We start from the raw sequence: 20,334 nt of genomic DNA, 5'->3' as shown, positions 1-20,334 counted from the left end.
AGGGAACTTGTGTTTATGTTGAACCAGTGTAATATGTTTTGCTGTGTAACATTTACTCAGAGTAACTTTTCATTAGGATTTACTCAAATCAAACAACAATTTCACTGACTGTTCTGACTCCATAGGGGTCAAAGGTCAGCATCTAGAACGTAAATAGTTAATAAAAGTATCGTAAACAACAAATAACTGGAATGTATTCAGTGAACCAAAGTATAATACTCACTTGTTGCTTGGATCGCTATAACACCACATGAGGAGGGTTACAACTTAGCTCATTGTGCTCAGAAGGACCAGAGCTGTTACGTTGACTGATAACAAGATGCACCAGCCAGTTAATGAAGAAGCCTCACAGTGGATACAGTTAATACACATTTGTAGCCTGCTAATCAGACTGAATTGCCATTTCACTTTATCATGTTTGTGTTATGATGTTATAATGAATTATTTTGGGGAGGGGGTCATTTTGTTTTGTTTGGCCCTCAACAATCAATAGACGTGGGGCGCATCTGCCCAGTCGACATCAATTTCAGTCAACTGTGAAGCTGCAGTAGTAGTTGTTAGATGAAATAACACTTCTTTCAAAAATCAATTTACAACAATCTATACAGCTTCGTCTATCTCATCCCATCACGCTTGTAGCCATTTTTGTGTCCATATTTCTGTCATTATTTGTCTGGCTCAGGCACAGGAAGATGATATGCCCATTGTAAATCTCTGATTGGCCTAGTTGTTTTCCAACCAGGCAAAGAGCCATCCTTCAGCACAACCCCAGACCTGTTTGAATTGATTAAAAAATCAAAGATGTGATAAACAATTCAGAAGTCTGGAAACCAGAATAACACATTTGGTTCTCTAGTGAGTATTTGTGGTAGTATTTGTGGTTGTGTGTGGGACTCAGTAAAAATAATAATAAAAAATAAAAGATAAAATAAAAAATAAACAATAAAAGTAATTACAGTGTGTGTGTTCATCGTAATTAAGGAAAATGTCACCTAGTGCAACAGTGTGGCTCATTGATTTCAATTCAATTCATTTCAGTTTTATCTATATATTGCCAAATCACAACAAAAGTCATCTCAGGGCACTTTTCACATAGAGCAGGTCAAGACCGTACTCTTTACAAATATGAAAAGTCTGTGAGTGTCACATTTGACTGACTTCCCTAACACATTAATACTGTATGCAACATTTGCATGTATATCCCTTTAAGACCGGGTGCGATATTTGCGTGCGTCTCCGTTTATAGGCAGATGCGATGTGAGCATGTTTTAAATTATTAAATGATAAATGTCACCATTTACAAGATATGTGACCAATATAATAATAATAACTTAATAATAATAATAACTTCATTTGTATAGCACCTTTCATACAAAAAATGCAGCTCAAAGTGCTTTACAACAAAAGACATGTAAATGTACTTAAGATGGAAAATAAAACCCACTTGATAACATTACTACACTTAAGGTAAAATAAAGTGAAAATACAGTAGAGAATGTGTACTTCAGTGGTGGTAATTTGAGAATTAAAAAGCAAAAACTTTTTAAAGTAGGTATTTCACCATGTGTACACAATCTGTAAATCGGCGCCTAAGTCTCTGAAGCCATAAGCACAACAGAAGCTCCCCTTTCCCAACAGACCCAGACTCACCACTGGTCTTGATTAACTGCAATAAGGCTCTTTCAGCTTACCCCAGAGCATCTTCCAATGGGTTGCAATGCATCGTGATTCACTGAAATACATGTGGGGAAGGCGAAATGCATTACAGGATGCATCTTTTTGTTTGTTTTTTTTCTGTGCTTTTAGCCTGCCAGTGTCACATTTTGCCTCACCAGGGTGTGAAAAATACATACATGAAGGTGCAGTACCAGCAGGAGGTGACAGTGTTAATGTTGTGACAACGCTGTGGTTAAGGTCTGGTTAGGTTTAGGCACAAAAACCACTTGATTAGGGTTAGGGAAAGATCATGTTTTGGGTTAAAATGATCACAAAATATTAAAGATAAAAATCTCCAGGGAGAGTGTGTATTTTCAGAGCATTGGACCTTCGGAGCAGTGGCAGCCCCCAGGACCTACAGGACGGACTCAAAGCTGTTGTTTTCACTGTTGCTGTTGACATGAACACAAATGAGATGCAGGAGGTTTGCTATGAATGATACACATCCAGAGCGTTTTAGAGTCAGTTTAACACTGAATATTGAGGGAACAAATGAAAGACACTTTATCAATGGTATTCACCTTCAATTTGGTCCGTCATAGTTAGGCTACAGAGCAAACTCTTGGGACGCGATAAATCTGTTATGCTTATGGCTAATGGCTTCAGAGACTTAGGCGCCAATTTATAGATTGTGTGCGCGTAGCAAAATACTTTGAGTTTCACTCATTAAGTCTCAAATTACCACCACTGAAGTATGCATTCTATGTATTCAATTTTCATTTTATTTTATTTCATTATTATTATTATCAAGTGGGTTTATTTTCCATCTTATGTTACATGGGTGCTGAAATCAGTGGTTGGTAGGTTTGAGAAAAGTTTTTAACCCCCGCAGCACCACTAAGGGTGTTTTTTTCTTTTTTGTTTTTTTTCCTGGGGCAGCTTTGGGTTGCGCCCGACACAGATAAGACCCACAGTGAGGTTAAACCCGTGGGAAGATGTTCTGGGGTAAGCTGAAAGAGGCTTATTTCGGTTAATCAAGACCAGTGGTGAGTCTGTGCCTGTTGGGAAAAGGGAGGTTCTGTTGTGCTTATAGCTTCAGAGACCTAGGCACCAATTTACAGACTGTGTACACATGGTGAAATACCTTCTGAGTTTTCACTAATTAATTCTCAAATTACCACCATTGAAGTACACATTCTATGTATTGTATTTTCACTTGATTTTATCTCATGTTAAGTAATATTATCAAGTGGGTTTCATTTTCCATCTTCTGTATATTTACATTTTTTATGTTCATTTTATGTCTTTGTTTTGATGTCAAGCACTTGGTGCATGTAATTTATTTTGTTGTAAAGCACTTTGAGCTGCATTTTTGTATGGGAAGTGCTACACAAATAAAGTTACTATTATTATTATGAATAATACTAATATTGTTAATAAAAAATGCATGTAAATATCAGAATCTGTGTGCTTATATGTGATCACCAGAGATATTCCATTAAAATAAAGTAGGAACCTTTTAGAAAAAGAGTATAACCAACCCCTGCAATAAACAATAAAAAAACATGAACCAAATTAAATTAATAAACTTAACTTTTGGTTTTCCACATTTGAAATATTTGGAGATCTTAAATGTAGAACAGGTAGTTTGCAGTTCCCCACTAGTTTAATTGGCTGGTTTGCATTTGTATAGTTTACAGCATTATCATTTCCTTGTGACAGTGAACCTCTACTAGCTGTGATACTATGGGGTCTTTAGAGGAGAGGTGGGGATGGGGTTGTTAGAGGAGAGGGTCTAAGCTGTTTTTAAACTACATGGTACTGACTCACCTCAACTCTACTTGCTTTACTTTTCTGGATTTCATTTTCCATTGCAGATAGTAACCCCTCAAAGTAGGGTGGTTGGTTATAGTAAAGAGAAGAACGTGAGATGAGTATGAGACTTTCATGAGACAAATCTGCCAAGTATGATCCCCAAGAGGTCTTATCATTGTCTGATTTATTTCTCTTAAATGTCCAACTGAAGCTATATATGAGAGGGTAGCATGAGCATGAGCCATATTTGAGAAATATGAGAAACAATTAAGAATTTAATTAATTAACTGTAGTAATTAGAGTCAGAAATACTTAATTGATCCTGAGGGGAAATAGGGTTATATTACAGTTGCTTACATTCTTGAAGAGAAATATATATAAGCATAGAGAAATTATAAGAAAAATATACTATAGTGAATCTTTCACAAGCAGCCGAATCCTGTCTGTGGTTCGCTCAGATTCAGTCGTCTCTGTGTTGAGAGCTGAGATGTTTCAGCATTTTTTCAGGTTGTTTACCATCTCAAATCTTTCCATCACTGCTCTGATGCTCCTGCAAAATCCCAAGCTGTAAAGAATGCTGTGTAACTCTGACAACCCACAACCGTGAGATGTCATGTCAGCTGCGACTACCTGCATATTAAACACCGTTTTTAATATGGAGATTTTGATATTTATTGCTTATTTTGTTTTGTTATGTTTGAAACATAAGACAACATATGTAACATAAAATGTAGGCTAGTTAATGTAAATGTTGCTGAATTTCTTAATGTGGTGAAACGTTATTAAAAAGCACAATCAAAGGCGAAATTTTCAGTTAGACACTGGGGGGGACCAGCTGGGTATGGGGCAGTAGGCTTATCTTGGACTTTCAGCTACTCAAAATAAAAATGTCCTTACAGCTCTGATGGATCAGCTCAGAATTTATCCATAAGGGCTGCTTTATTACAAACAATTCCACTGTATAAACCTGGAATCTGTGTGTAGCAGCTGACCTGTGTAGATGTGTAGCAGAACACAGAACATTAATTACCGTCAGATCCTGACTGAACTGGTGTAAATGAAGTTGCTGCTGCTATTCCACGTGCGTAAATGTACACATCACTCTAAATTTAAAAACGCTCTTATCATTATAAACACTGGAGACAGCAGAAACTGCTCCACTCACTGTAAAAATAACTTTCACTGATCTTATAATACATCCACAGCCTGTATGCATCTTGTTATGTGCAACTCAGTTTCTGCTCCTCAGTTCTGAGGAGCCGAAATATGAGAGGCTATGCTCAAAACATTCGGGGCTGAAGCAGCAGCAGCCCGCAGGACCTACAGGATGGACCCAAAGCTTTGGCACCACACTCACAGCTGCTTTTCACTGTTGCTGAACATGAACACAAACAAGAAGCAGCAGGTTTTTTTGATTCACATCCAGTGCGTTTTGGATGCAGGTTAACTCTGAATGTTGAGGAGAACAATCAGCTTTCTTTCAGCTTCTGGGGGAATCTGATGTACAGTCATATATAAATATTGGGGGGACAAATTTCCGTGTTTCATATATTGCAGTCTAAACTGTGTTGATGGATGGTTGCTTTAAATATCATCAACACAAATGTCCATTATGAAATTAAGACTGTGTAACATGTAAATATACTGTACAGGCCTGGCAGAAAATATAAAGAGTGCTGTGACTCCCAAATGGTTTCCCGGTGTTTCTCTGTTCCCCCGTCGCATCTGCTTGTCATGCATGGTTGCCATTATGTAATGACTACCCTACAGAGAGACAGGCAGACACTGCATCTGGACTGCTCACATGTGCCACCTGGTGGTTGTTGATGCACACTGCAGCTACTCCTGGATAAATTATTTCACCGCCTTTCACTCGTTTCAATTGACGTGATTACCACGGTAATGCCTAGGTAATCACGTCAATTGAAACGAGTGACATTTGTACACGCTTGTAATTTTCACTATGCCTATGTTGTTTTCAATCAATGCCTTAGGTTTTAGAATGTTTTTTTAGGGGGCACCGTAGGTCGTAATGGGTTGAAAAATGCCGAGCACCTTAAATCAACTGGCAGCAAAAAGTGAATACAGTACCTTCCAGCTGCTGTGTGAGGTGACCAGGTGACTCCAGTGTATGGAGAGAGCACAGCACTGGCTGCCTCTTTGTGGAGCTGCCCCAGCCTTCAATCTCCACTTCCTCCCATGCCTGCCACAATTATTTTCATTCAAGAACAAGGGCCTGCAGGAACTGCCTTCACATCAGCGGGTCGCGAGAAAGAAACTGCATGAATTTCTTATGAAGTGTGACATGCCAGATAAGCCTAGGCTGCTTGAAGCATGCTACTTTGAAGTTTTCTCCTCTGCCGTTTTGCCTTTTAATAAGAGCTGTTGATTCACACACAATGATGAAAACAAATCTTGTGCGCTACACTTGACTTGCCTGGAGAAATCATACAGCTTTATATTTTGGCCCAAATTTGTGATAATCAGTGCTTATTTTGCCCATCCCAGTTATGTTTCTCTAACTTGCTTCTGTGTAAAAAAAATTTCTGTGTGTTCATTTGTTTAGTCCGAGAGAAGAGATTGATATGCATTTCAAAGTGATGTGTGTGCCTTTTAGCTAAGGTATTTTTGCATGCCTAGTTCTATGATGAATTGACTGTATCTGGGTCACACTCCAGACTTTGGCATAATGGTGTAATAAAACACAACGTAAGCATTTCTCATATCTCAACCACAACGCGCCTATTTATAGATTCCCAGTCATTCAGAGTGATGTTGTCTTGGCAGTGTATCAGTTCATTTTGAGTGGTATCATGTATTTCGAAACTGAGTGTGAAGGTAGATTTCATTAAACAAAGAGATTTTTCTTTTGAAGATTATAGTGCTGTGACCCTGTGAAAGAGCCAGTTAATGTTGAAACTACGGAGGAGTTGTTCTCTCTCGACACCAATTCCCATACCTGAGCTCAGGGTATTATACAGAATATCAATCAGATACCTGCGTTGTTGTTGTTTTTCAATTTAAATATCTGCAATGCATAAGGTAAAATAGGGCTGTAACTATCCATCACTTTTTTAAAATACTTTTATTGTACACAAACACACACACACATATTACATGTACGCATACTAAAAAAATACAATTCTGTAGCAAAACAGTATTCAAAGAATGACTTAACACCCGCTGAAAATCTTGTCTTTGCTGACTTTAAACTTTAAACCAGAGAGGGCAGCATAACACTGCTTTCAGCTTACTATTAAGTTTCTGTTTAATAGGACTTTTTATTTGAAATGTAAATGTTCACTCACAAGCTGCTGCTGCCGTGCAGGGTGGTTGCTTGCTGTGTGAACTCCACTGCTGTGCCTTGCCAAAATTAGGTCAAAACCTAGTATATATATGGCTGGACCAGATCACACATAAGGAGTCAAAAGCTGGGACAGTGACTGTTGCTTTTCATTGTGAATGAGAACTGGCTTTACAGCCCAGCGGCCCCTGTGGAGCAAGAGAGATTCAGAAAGCGCCCAGCCCAAGTCAGGCCACTTTTTAAGCAGGGGTCCAGGGGTCCCCCACTTGGAAAATTTTAGTTACAAAGACTTGATTTCCTGCATTCTGGTGAATTTAATTGCACATGAATAACAAACAAAAACAAAACTATTCTGAATAAATTACCCTAAACTGTACACACTTTTAATATTATACTTTTAATGTATCATAACACAGTAAACCACTCTCTCCACCTATTCAAAGAATAGATCAAGAGCACAATACCCTACTCAGTTTACTGATGTACACCCATTAGAAGTTTGAGTTCACCCGATTAAAACTGTTAAACTGTACATTTGATTTTTCTAACATGTCTTGTACCTGCAGGTTGCTCTGAAGTAGTGGGCTGCTGTACTACTGTGGCACCAATGCTACTCTCTCCACTTTCAAAAAGAAAAGAGCAACAGCACAGCACACCATGTCTTTTAATGTACCAATATAATACAGTTAACAACTCTCTTTAAAGAAGAAAAGAACAGAGCAAGAGCACAATACCCTTCTCAGTTGCTTCTCATTGTGATCCATTTGCAGTCAAACACCTGCATTCACTCAATAATCAGGATTGGGTGACACCCCCTGCCAAGTTTATAAAGTGTTTGCCTGTTGTTTGTTCACTCCTGTACCCTGATGAAGACCTTTATGGTCGAAACCAGTTGGTTTTTTAACTGTAAGTAGCCATGTTGAATAAAGGCTTTTTAACTTAATCCCAGAGTTTTTCCATTTCTGCTCCATGCATGAGTGCCTGAAGTTTGTTTTTTCCTTCTATGTGATGACCCTTATCTTCAAGAGCACCTTCATTTTTCTTGAGTTTTATATGATCAAGACAATCCTCGAGCACACCACTACCTCTTTTTCACCCTTCTCAGTTTACTGATATACACTAACAGATACCCATCAAAAGGTTAAAATAACCCTTTAACCAACACAAGTATTAAATAACAATCTTTAAGTTTCAACAAATTACAGTAGCCTGAATAGTGTGACAGAAGACGTTGTGTTGTCTCAATAATTTTAAATTATGAGCTCAAAGTATGAACTCACTGACTGAAATTTTCACCAAAACGCATGAATTTTCAAATCATATTGACTACATTAACTAGACTTGATACTCCAATAATGCCATCAATGTTCTTGAGGAAGTTAGAAAAGGGAACTACCACTTTTATTAGTCCATGATTATGATAGTCCAGTTTCTTGGCAGCTTTAATATTGACAGGGGACGAGGATGACGCTTCGGTAACATTAGCTACGTTAGCTAGGTAGAAAACGTTAGCTAGCTAGCTGTGGTCATGTGCGCTAAGTGCACTAAACGCACTTGCTGCCAAACTAATGTGTAACTGCCAACTCCTCTCTCTCTTTGTCTGTCAGCTTCAACCCTGCCTGGCTGTCACGGTGCGCAGGGCAGTGTTGCATTCAGGGTAAAAAAAATAAAAGAGAAAGGAGCCATGCCTGCCACTCACACACACAAAGGGGAGACAAACGGGACAAGAAACATAAGGAAAAGGGGAAACAGGGAAAACACAAGGGAGGCAAGGCACGGCCAGGGCTGTGAAAGTATGTACGGGAAATGGGCTGGAGCAAAGCATGATGTTTGAATTCAGGACTCTTAAAGGATAATTCCTGTTTACACCTACCTGAGTCTTATTTTCATCATTTCTATCAGTAATAATGTACTCACCAAATTTATAGCCGAGATCTGGGAACACTACAACAAAGTCAGACAATCAAGCAGGTTGTAACAAACCTCCAGGTTAGACAAACTTATTTAGAAAATGATTCCCCAAACTATCTGTTTTTAAACTAAACTAAACTACCTGCTTCAACTTTGACCTCTTGTACTCACTGTTGTTGTGAACACAGTTTTCCTGTGTAATTAGGAATCATTAGTGACATTTCATGTGTGCTCAATTTCAGTTTGACCTCCAAATAAATTGGTTTAAATAATCTGGATAAAGTGTCTGATCATCTGGTTGCTGGTGTTTCTGCCATGTTGATTTTTGTTGTAGCATATCTAGTGTATCTTTAGAAATGATGGATAAAACAACAAAAGTAAGAGCCAAGTTGTAATAAACCAGAATTATCCTTTAATCTTCTCCAGCTCAATTATTTTTCCCTCCAGTGTTTCTTCTCTGACCTTGTCAGCTCCTGCAGTGTGGAGGTGAATTTATAATTTTATGTTAGAATCTCATTCACATGCAGGGGTAAGTGGCATGATGTTAACACTGATATTATCTCTTACCCCGGTGTTACTGTGAGATGACACTGTTGTCACATTTTACCTGGGTACCATGGTAATATCGCTTATGGTTAATGCTTGAAAATAGGATATTTATCACAACTGCACCATGCAGCAGTAATAGAAATGTTCAATTCCAAACTTTTATATTAACGGCCCTTTGTTGCTTGCAGTTCAGACAGAGTTTAAAGGTTTCATTTTGTAGTGTTAGTGATCAAAATCATACTTTTGTCTCAGTTATTTCCTAAAGTCTAAAAGGTGTTTTATGCTGCTTTCATGTCTCCTACAAGTGTGTATGTGTCTTTTCATGCTTTAATGCTGCTGCTGTTGCAGTGGGACACCTTTATTCACCAGACAACAAAGCTCATTAGTGGCTCCTCAGGGAGGAAGTGAGAACACTGCTGCTCCTTATGAGAGGAACAAGACTAAGAAAATATACCTGTCATACTTTACTCTGATGTCATATTGACTTCGGCAGTTTTTCATCATCCCAGATAGTTTTACTGCATGTGACAGTATCTATAGCTGATTACAATATCATAAGAAGGTTTGTTTGAGTATGTTGTAAAGGATCACTTCACTGAAATGACAAAATGCTGCATGATATTTAGAAGTGATATTGTTATGAAATAAATAAATAAATCACAAAAATATAGTTACAGGCACATCCAGGTTGAACCTAGGTTGTCCCATGATGTTTACATTACTGCTGAGTGTTTTTGGTGCATCACACCGAGTCCTCAGCATCTCCGTCCCTGTCGTGGAGAAGGCACATTCTGATTTTCCAGCCCACCCTGAACAGTTCTCCACTCTCTTATTCCTCTCCTCTGTCTGCCTTCCTGCTCCAGTATATGTCATTTCACCTGCTCAGGGATAAACAAGCAAGCATATTCCTAATGCGCTGTATACATGTCCAAAGAAAGCTTCAAAGAAACCTAAAGAAAGCACTCTGCTCTCTGAAACATTAATGAAGGATCAATCACCCATTTGTTAATGACTGATAAGATATCTATGGATGCAACACATGTTTGTAATTCAAAATTTGGTATAGGGACTAATTATGAAGGAATATAGGAATACTTGAGCAAAAATGACCCATCCCATACTATGAAGGGTCAGAATGTAATAATAATGATAATGATTTGTTTGTTTGCTTTTGTTCAGTACCTTCAGTACCCTTCTTCTAACACAAGTGAATCTGAACTGTGATAGAAACCTTTGTGTGTGTGTCTGTGTGTGTGTGTGTCTGTGTGTGTGTGTGTGTGTGTGTGTGTGTGTGTCTGTGTGTGTGTCTGTGCGTGTGTGGCCTTTCTCTGTGGCTCAGCAGTAGAGAAGTGAATGTGGGACTCCTCATTGGCTAAGCAGGACAGTGACAGATGGACCTATAGGTCTACAGGGGACTCAACTGTGTTAACACGCTGCTCACATGAACTGCTTTGTGATTGGTTGGATTTAGAGCATCCTTTCTGCATGACTAGTCACGTGTTTCTTTTTTGTGTGTGTGTGTGTAATAAATAGCACACACATTGCATATGAGTAAAAATGAGTATGTGTGGGGTTGTTTGTGTTCACCTTTTATGTGAACTTCAAATCAGGACATAATATAAAGAAGTTATTATTGTTGCTTTTTTTAGTTGCACTCTTACAAAAAGCATATGTCAATATGTGAATGTTTTTTCTACATCTGATATATAATATCTCACATGTGAAACCATAATTGTCACATGTGTTTTTTTGTACGGTCAGCATTCCCACACATCCGGGAAAACCTGTTTTTCTTTTTTTTTAATTGAACTTTGCAGTATGGAAATGACAAATTTACCCCAAATGGCCTGAAAAACAATGACTTGTCTTGGAACAGTGTTCATGTGCAACAGCATTACTATCAGGCTGATATATGAACTGTCACAGGTGTCACAGGCTCCAAATGTCTATTTGGCCAGCGTCCCTGAAATGGCTGCAGCTTGAATTTAAAAGCCTGTTCAGTAACATTAAACTGAAATGAAATGAACCAAAATTTATTAGATATGGCAAAATCCTGATAATTCTTGAAACTGGAAGCCTCCAGACAGTATTAAAATACTATAAACAGGGCAGGAATTATACTGTGGCCAAACGGCCAGTGCTGTGGATGCCCCTGGATGGAGTGTGGTCCCCTCTAAAATGAACTACCCACATGGCCAGTTTGGCACGCCCTGTGTTGAACTGGCATTTATGCCCTAAAGAAAGTTGCGGATTTCCTCATTTAAAACTAGATGCAATGCAGCAAATAAACAGACTCAACGTTTCCCAGTGTCACGCTAGACATCACCAGTAGTGCAAGATTTCTCCCACTGCTGCAAATGTATGTATAACGTTAACGTAAACATTAAGAGCTAACCCACTAGCTAACATTAGCTAATAGTTGATGTGATAAGCACAAGCAGCTAAACACGATACAGTGTAAATATTAATACATATTGTGTTTTAAAGTTTACCAGTCACACACTCCTGGAAGCAGTCAAATATTATTTCTCCAGCTGGTAGCATTTATACGACTGCCTTTTTGTGTTTTTGAGCTCCTTATCATCTGTGACAGAAGTATTTGGCAGCTTGACATATTCCGTTTCTGCAGCAGAGGCATCGGAAGACGCTTTGGACTCTTTTTCAGTCATCATTAATTTATTTCCTCCGTTGCAGAAAAACATGTTACAGGAGCCTTCAGAAACTCCTGCAGGTTAAACTGGACAAATGAAACACTTTTAGGGCTGACTGATTCTAACACACTCTCTATAAACAGACTGTAAGACACTTGTTAACCTGTAATGCAACACTCCGTGTAGAAGTCGGTGTTACACATCTGATGTTGCACGTAAAACACGTAATTGTCTAGCTGTTAGCGAAGTGTGTTTGTAAATTAACCTATAGCCCTACACGCGTAACTGGTCAAAAATATTCTCTGTAGCTAACTGTTGACATCCCTAACCAGGATATTGCGTCATAGTGTTAATTAACTAACTACAAACGTATTTAGAGTTTATAACTTTCTGTGAGATCTGATTGGTTGCTACTTTTACTTGTGACGCGTCATTAACACACGTGCGCACACACACACACACACACACACACACACACACATTTCTCTGTAAACAGACAGACACTTCTCAGTTAAGACAGATCAGGAGAGTCTGTTGGTTGTTACATGACTGACAGCTATCATCCTAGTCTTGAGAAGCATTGAGAAGTTTCTCATCAGTTTAATGATTAATGTGTAAAAAAAGCATTTTAAGTCATTTTTATGACTGCTCCTATGATCTCAGACTCAAATGCTAACTTTGATTACCCTTATCCTATTTATAGACTTTATTTTATCATAACCCACATTTTTGTCGGAGGTGGGATTATATCCGTAGTGATAAGAACTACCATAGAGAATGAATTGAAAAAGTTTTGAGAGTTAAGCCCTATTCCCGTTCCTCACATGTGGGAACTTTGTATGTATGTCCAAGACATAGTGCAGGATGTCTCAGGCATGTTTTGAACGGGCACTACAGTTCATCTGATCAACTTTCACTTAACTCAAAACTGTAGTCTCCAGATATTCTGTGTGTGAGGTGTTTAGGGAGCATCAGTAAATTATAGCATCTACTGATAGCCTGCATGTGAGGCGTTAAGGGAACACTGGTAAATTGTAGTGTCTACTGATAACCTGCATCACAGGCATTTAGGGAGCATCGGTAAATTGTAGTGTCTGCTGATAGCCTGCATGAGAGGCGTTTAGGGGACGTGCACAACTCTCTCTAGGTATTGAGAAATCGGCCCGCTGTTCTTTTTGTTTTGGGGCCGACTAGTAAGATTTTAGTTTTATCCTTGTTTAACTTTAAGAAATTATTAGCTCATCAGTTTATTTATTGCCAGAAGGCAGGTAGCAATGGAGTTTATAGCTGCAGCATCATTTGGTTCACCAGAGGTGCACAGTTGTGTATCATCTGCATAACTATGGAAACATTCACTGTGCTCTCTGATGATGTCACCAAGTGGCAACTCCCCTGTGCAACCACAAAGCAGTTGTCATGTTTCTCAGACACATGATCTCCAAGACTGACGTAAAACTTTCTCCCTTTGATGTATGTTTTGAACCAATTTAACACATAGTCAGAAGATGGACCCACTTTTCAAGATGATTGATTAGGATATCATGGTCAATCGTATCAAACACTGCGCTTAGGTTAAAGAGGATAAGAAGCGAGACCTTATTTTCATCAGAGTTTAGTCTGAAGTCACTGATTATTTTAGTAAGAGCAGTTTCTGTGCCGTGGCGTGTTTAAAAGCTTGACTGAAATTCCCCCAGGATATTGTTTTTTTAAAGAAAGGAGTTTGTTAGTACTAGAACTATCTTTACAAGTATCTTACTAATGAATGGAAGGTTGTATATCGGCCTATAACTGGTCAATGCATTGCCATGTAGGTTGGTTTTCTTTAGTAAGGGTTTAACAACAGCTGTTGAAACACTGTTGAACACCTGCTTAAAAATGTTGTAGGTACAGGGTTAATACATGAGGTGGAGGAGTTACATTCAGTGACAGTCTTGCAAAGTTCACTTGTACTCTGTAATACAGATGAATTTTCCCATGGTTACATCATTTCTACAGGATTTGCTGAGATCATCTGTTTTACAACAGCAGCAACACTGGCTTTAATTGATGTTATTTTGTTATTGAAGAACAATGCAAATTCTTCACCTTTTATGCAGAGAACTTCGGGGTGGTGGGGGCAGTGTTGAGTAGCAGTGTCTCGGTGTAGAATAATATTCTAGAGTTCCCAGCATTCACTGCAATCATTTTGGAAACGTAATCCTTTCTTGCCAGACGCTGCTTTGTTATAGGCAGTGATTTCATTAACACTGTTATTGTTTAACCATGGGGAGATTCTGTCTGTCAACCTCTTTTTAAGCTTTAATGGAGCAGCAGTATTTAAAGCAAATGACAAGGTATTGTTGAAATTTTCAACCATGCCATTTAAAGAGCAGTCATAACTGTATGGTTCAAATCGGCCCTGAGAATTTTTGTAGAAATAGTGATGAATATTTTGGTGGCTGATATAATGATAATAATGATGAGCACTGATAATTATGCTTTGTGCTCAAGAGTGAGGTATTCAAGTGATGTAAATTCACCCAAGTCAATGTCATTTCACACAAACTGTGTAGAGAAATCAACTAAAAACATACAATGCAGATTCTTTTCCATTATCAGATCATTAACCAAAAAGGATTTGTTAGCCAGTGATCTGGCATTAAAAAGAGCTCATTTCAGCTTTTAGGATTCTGTGATAAGAGAGGAGACTGGCTGTGGCAGGCTGTCTACTTGTGTGCACTGTCCTTTGCGCTTATCCACACATTCTTGTTTGGGTATGGCATCCCAAGGGCATGACGTAGGTTGGCACCGAGTAGTCTGGATCCAGTGATATTTGGATGAACCCTATCAGGGTTAAAGCTGTCTTCACAGTTCCAAAAAATATTGAAATTGTCAATAAACTTTATCTCATGGGTGAAGCGTGCTGATTTCAGCCACGTATTCAGGCCAAGGAGTCTAGTAAGAGATTTGATTCCTTTCCTCAAAGTTGGAATTGGTCCAGAAATGAGAGCATCTTGTGATTTATAGTCAGTTTAGACTATAAACTGACTACACTCAGTTTTTCCAATAGCGAGTAAGAACCTTTTTTCAGGATTTCAGAACAAATTTTCTTTGGTTGGCAGAATGTCGAAAAACCCAGCATGGATAGTAACCTTCATATTACTTGGATTATGTGTAGTGGGGAGACATGGCAACAGCCCTGTGAGATGTGTCATCCATGGTTAGATTTTCAGTCTTTGCCATTTTTACATGCTTGGTTATAAAGTCCTCAGTCAGAATAGTGTCTGGCTCAGGTGGGGAGTTAGCAATGTTTCTTCTAGCCCTTGGATTAGCTTCCCTGCATTCAACATGGTTAGCAATGGTTTGTCTGGCCCTCTGAGTAGCAGTGCTTTTGGGGATATTTCTTTGGTTTTGATTAGCCTTAGTGCTAATGGTGTGATAAACTTCTCTGGGTTCAATATTTGTATCTGTATTTGTTGAGGCAACAAAATTATTTGTATTTGAATAAAACGGAAAAGAGGCTTAAAAATCCTGTTTTTGTTTTTATTACACTTTTAATTTTAGAAAATTAAAGTGTTACAGTAAGTGTTCATGAATAAACTATCTTATGAAGGAGATAGGTCTCGAACTAGAGTCTCCCAGATCATACTGTCTACTGAGCTAAAACTCATCGGCTCATTGCAGACAGATCTCTACCTATCTATACACCCATAACACAGAGACAGCACACCATATAACATGTAGGGAGGAGCTTTGATTCTTGCTTTGCACTTTTCATTTATTGCCTATTTTTTACAATCTAACTTTGTGGAAAGGAGAAGGGGAACAACAGGTTATAGAGAGTCCCTTGGGAGCACTTTGCGTGTGTCAGTAGTTCAGCTTTATCTCTGAGGAACACCCCCAACTCCGGGAGTGATGTCCAAATAAGGAAATGTGCGTCATGTAGCAGGTGGATGTGACTCACCTCATTTAGACCTGCTGATAGACGTAACAGCAGAGCAGAGGAGAGAAACTGACCTGCACGCTGGTACTTGACATGGGTTTTTTTTCTACCTGAAAACAAATAATTTTTAAAATATTTGTATGAAATAAATATTGGTAAAAAAAAAAAAAAACCCCGCTATTTGTGCTTTGCCGAATAGCGCATTTGTATTCAGGCACACCTCTACTGCCAAGTTGGTGTCGGAATGCTCTACATTTGATGTAGTCCAGTGTATAAAAGTCTGTGTGGATCCGTTAGCATTTAGTAGCTTTTGTACCTTGTATATTACAGGGCTGCCAAGTTTTGACTTGGGGAGTGGGGGTGGGGGAGGGATGTGATGAGTCAATTTACCAACTCAACCTCTGGCCTTATGAACACCTTTTTCATAAGACTTTTTTTTGTGCTAATTTGTGTTTATTGGTTAGCATTTTTGATATCCACTCCAGATATTACACATATTTTTCTTAAAAAAAGATCTATGCTCCTCAACTTGCATGCCTGGTTATGTTTTGAGATGGGGGAGCAACTTGGAAAGATATTTAAGTGGTGTTGAATGAAATGAAATGACCTCACAACTAACCTAAAAACCTATTATTGGGAATCGTGAGAAAGTGTCAGAGTGACACAGACACAGAACATCCCCATAACCACAGAAACTCACTCTCACTCCTGCCTGAGTGTGCACAGCATTAGACGAGAGCCAGATGCTGTGCTGCTGCCAAAAGAGCAGATGACTGAGAGTATTCTGAGCAGTATGCATGGGAATAAATAACAATATAATAGATTTGTGTATATTTCTCACTGAATAACTTGAGAGTGGGCAGCCATGATATTAGCTGCTACAGAGTCAATGAATTGCTCACTCATGAGTTTGATGCAGCGTTTCAATGTTCTTTTCAAGTTGAGTTATCCTCTCACTCAGTTGCTCACACTCTGTGCAGCCTACCAACTTCGCTGGGTTGTCATTCACCAGTTGGAAAAGCTTGTATGCTAGGCTAGGCTAGGCTAGGCTAGCAGCTAAGGCTGTGATGGGGCTCCAAAACTTTCCCACGCCCTGAAAGTAAACTTTTGTTCTGTTCCATGATTTCATTGTAGATGCTTTCAATAGCGCCAGTGTGACTGGTAATAGCTCTCTTTAGAAGAACATTTAGGAAATTAGAAATGCAAGAAAAAAAGTGTAATGCATTATAGCAAGCAGAGAGTTCAGGAAAACACGTCTGCACTGCAGCACAGCTGGAACGGATCATCTCATTATTAGTGATATCAGTATGCTAACAGGCTAAATTAAGAGCATTAATTAGCTAAATTAATTAGTATTGACGTTGTGAGCATGTTAGCATGCTGCTGTTAGCATTTACCTCAAAGCACTGCTGTGCTTGAGTGCAACTTCACAGAGCTGCTAGCATGGCTGTAGAGTCTTTACTTCCTTTATTTCCTGCATCCTTTCTCAATTATTGCAATGATGCTGCCAGGAAAAACTACTTGAAACTATTTAATCACTGATGTAATATCAATTGAATCAGTCCATTTGGATCCACTCTGAAACCTCCTGAACTTCCTAAAGAAAGAAATCATTCTTTAAATCAATGGAAAATCATAAATCAATAAGATATTTAAAGGCATCATGATCATGCCATGAACGTTGTGAGTATACTAGAACACAAGAGTTTATAGTTAATTATATATCTGTCTGATTAAGACTGGATTCATGATGAATACATACTGTAATTAACCACTTTCTGAAGATATTATGTAGGTAAATTGCATCATTAGATCTCTCTCTGGTATGTGTAATCTGTCTGAGTATGAAGTCAGGAGCGTATAGATTTGGCCTAGTTAGTATTAAAATGGGGAGTGATGACAGAGTGACACAGTAATGGCAGCCATTACTCAGAGCTGTCATTGTGTACCCACCTGACTCCACACACCCCCTCCATCTCCATCTCCATCTCTATCTGTTGCTCCGTCTCCATCCGTCTCTCTGTCTCCCCTGACAGCCTTCACTTATGGATTTCAGCGTGTCAGTGAAGCAGATAAATGTGTTTCCGGTGTTGGAGAAAGAGACAGAGAGTGTGGAGTATGAAATAAGATGAGGCTTCAATGATCCATTAGGGGAAATGGGGTCGGTGAAGAAAAAATAAATAAAGAAAAAGGAAATATAAATAACTACAGAGCCAGTGGTGGGTACTGAACATAACACAACAATTCCAGCATGTCATAAAGTGAAAATGCAAACAGTGGGAGAAAATGGTGAGACAAAAAAACTATTTGAAAGTATGCCAAAAAATACATATAAGAGAATACAAAAATGAAATATATGAATGTTTTCTCTACTCTAAAAGACTAACAGGGAATATACACAACACTTGAGATTACTCATAAGAAAAAAGAAAACTCAAAAGGCTCACAAGAACAGTGCTAGCATGCCTGTGCTAGGCAGATGTGTTGTTTACCATGTTCACCATCTTAGTTTAACATGTTAGAATGCTAAATTTGGCTAATGAGCAAATTGATCACTGTAAGCGGATGATTATTATAACCAATTTTCTTTCTTTTTCTTAATTTCTCATGCAGATTACCAACTTATTGACATTTGAATATTTATCACATGAATATAAAGTAATGAAACAGGCAGCTTCACTATTTACTGAATTTTAATGACTGTTTCAGAATACAGTACAGCTGTTTAAATGCTTATTTCTCTGCTGCATCTCACTGGCTCGTTTTTGGCAGTTTAGTCATAAGCTTCAAGGAGACTATGTTTGTCATTGAGAGAAAATTACTTTCTTTTTCCCGTCATGATTTCAATGTGCACGCAGCACCAGCCTCAGGTAACCAGCCTGAAGCAGACGGTTTGTGCCGCAGGCGCCAGCAGCGAGAAAGTTGAACCAGAATCAGCTTTTGGAGAAATGCAACCTGTAACGCTGTACAACCCTGCCATGAGGGAAGATAAAAACATTATTAGGAAGTTTGATAACATTAAAAGTAAAGTTAGGCTTTACTGAAGGCTTCCTGACTCATTTTAAAAAAGCACACACACACACACACACACACAGAGAGAGAGAGAGAGAAGCAGTGGTCTAGCGAGCTAGAGAGTGGATGAGGAGAGCGAGCAGTACAGTTCATCCTGAGGGGAACATGAATGGCAAATTTCATGCAATCCATCCAAAATTTGTTCAGACATTTCGCTCAGAGCTGCACATTTCAACCTCATGGTGGCGCTAGAGCAAAAGTCAGGGGATTATAAATGTCAGCAGGGTTCATCTTCTGGCAACCATGAAATATGTGCCAAACTTCACAGCAGTCCATCCAGTGCTTGTAAAGACATTTCACTAAAAGCCAAAAATGACAACCTGATGGTTTCGCTAGAGGAAAAATCAGAAAATCACCGTCGTCAGCAGGATTCATCCTCTGGTGAATGTCTGAGCCAAATCTCATGTCGCTCCATCCAATGGTTTGATATACTAAAGTATCAGTCTGGACCACAGTGGTTGAGCGACACACTAACTGAACAACCATGATGTTAGCATGGCTTAAGATATTGTATAAAGATTGTTTTGCAGTCATGCAGACACATGTACATATGCCTTGTACAGTATTATAGTCAGAATGATTTGTAGAGTAGCAGTGGCTTTTAAAGGAATACCATCATATAGATACTGTTACAAAAAAAACAATTAAGTGGACTTTTAGTTAAGAGTATATTGTGTTTGACTCCTAATGAACTTCCATGCTCAAGTAAGATGTACAGGATATCTACAACAACTATTTGGCAAAACATTGTTTCAAGTAGGGCAGTTGTACCAGTTTCATAGGGAGAGTTCTCTGTCAGGAGGACAGATTTACTGATTTTTATGCCCATTTGTAACCTCAACACTCCATATGCTGCTGTGGTTCTGTCATGCAGCATTCCATACACAAACATTAGGGGATAATAAAACTTATATTTTACATGTTATCCAGCAGCGGATGCCTCTTTTGGTGTGATTGCCTTGAATCACAAGAAAACTTGTGTCTTTGACTTTTTTGACCTTTACCCCAGGATCTACACCGTGAACACTGTGTGACTATAGGGGTTGCTATGTGGGGCTAGTGGATGTTCTGATTTTTTCTCTTTTGTGAGTGTTAAGTTGTGAGTTGTATGAATCTGTAAGTCCAGCAGGCCTGTACAGTCACACGGCTCATATACCAACGCTGAGCCATGCTGTGAACACCTGCAATCAGATCTCACAGCGAGTGTTTTTTAGTGAAGAATAGCACTACGAACTGAACACTCTTAATGTGAAGCGTCAGCAGAAGCGGTGGTGCGTTAACACTGCTCTGATACCTCTGTAAGGAAGGATCAGTGAACAGGGAGATGAAATGAATTGTGGAGTACTTGCAGGCATCATTTCCTGTCAATTAGCTGTGTGATGTATACAGTTTGGATCCTGCGCAGAAATGTCCGCCATTAGCAAGTAGAAGTAATATATAAAAAGCCAATAATT

The 20,334-nt window shown here is 38.8% G+C and overlaps 1 protein-coding gene across 1 annotated transcript in view; it reads left to right on the top strand.

Moving 5' to 3' along the window:
* The window catches only part of plppr5b (phospholipid phosphatase related 5b), a 173,678-nt gene that overhangs the window by 33,592 nt on the left and 119,752 nt on the right, over positions 1–20,334 (top strand). The gene's annotated exons all lie outside the window — the stretch shown is intronic.

The sequence above is a fragment of the Thunnus maccoyii genome, chromosome 21, assembly GCF_910596095.1.
Source record: "Thunnus maccoyii chromosome 21, fThuMac1.1, whole genome shotgun sequence".
NCBI lineage: Eukaryota > Metazoa > Chordata > Actinopteri > Scombriformes > Scombridae > Thunnus > Thunnus maccoyii.
This window is presented reverse-complemented; position numbering and strand designations above follow the sequence as displayed.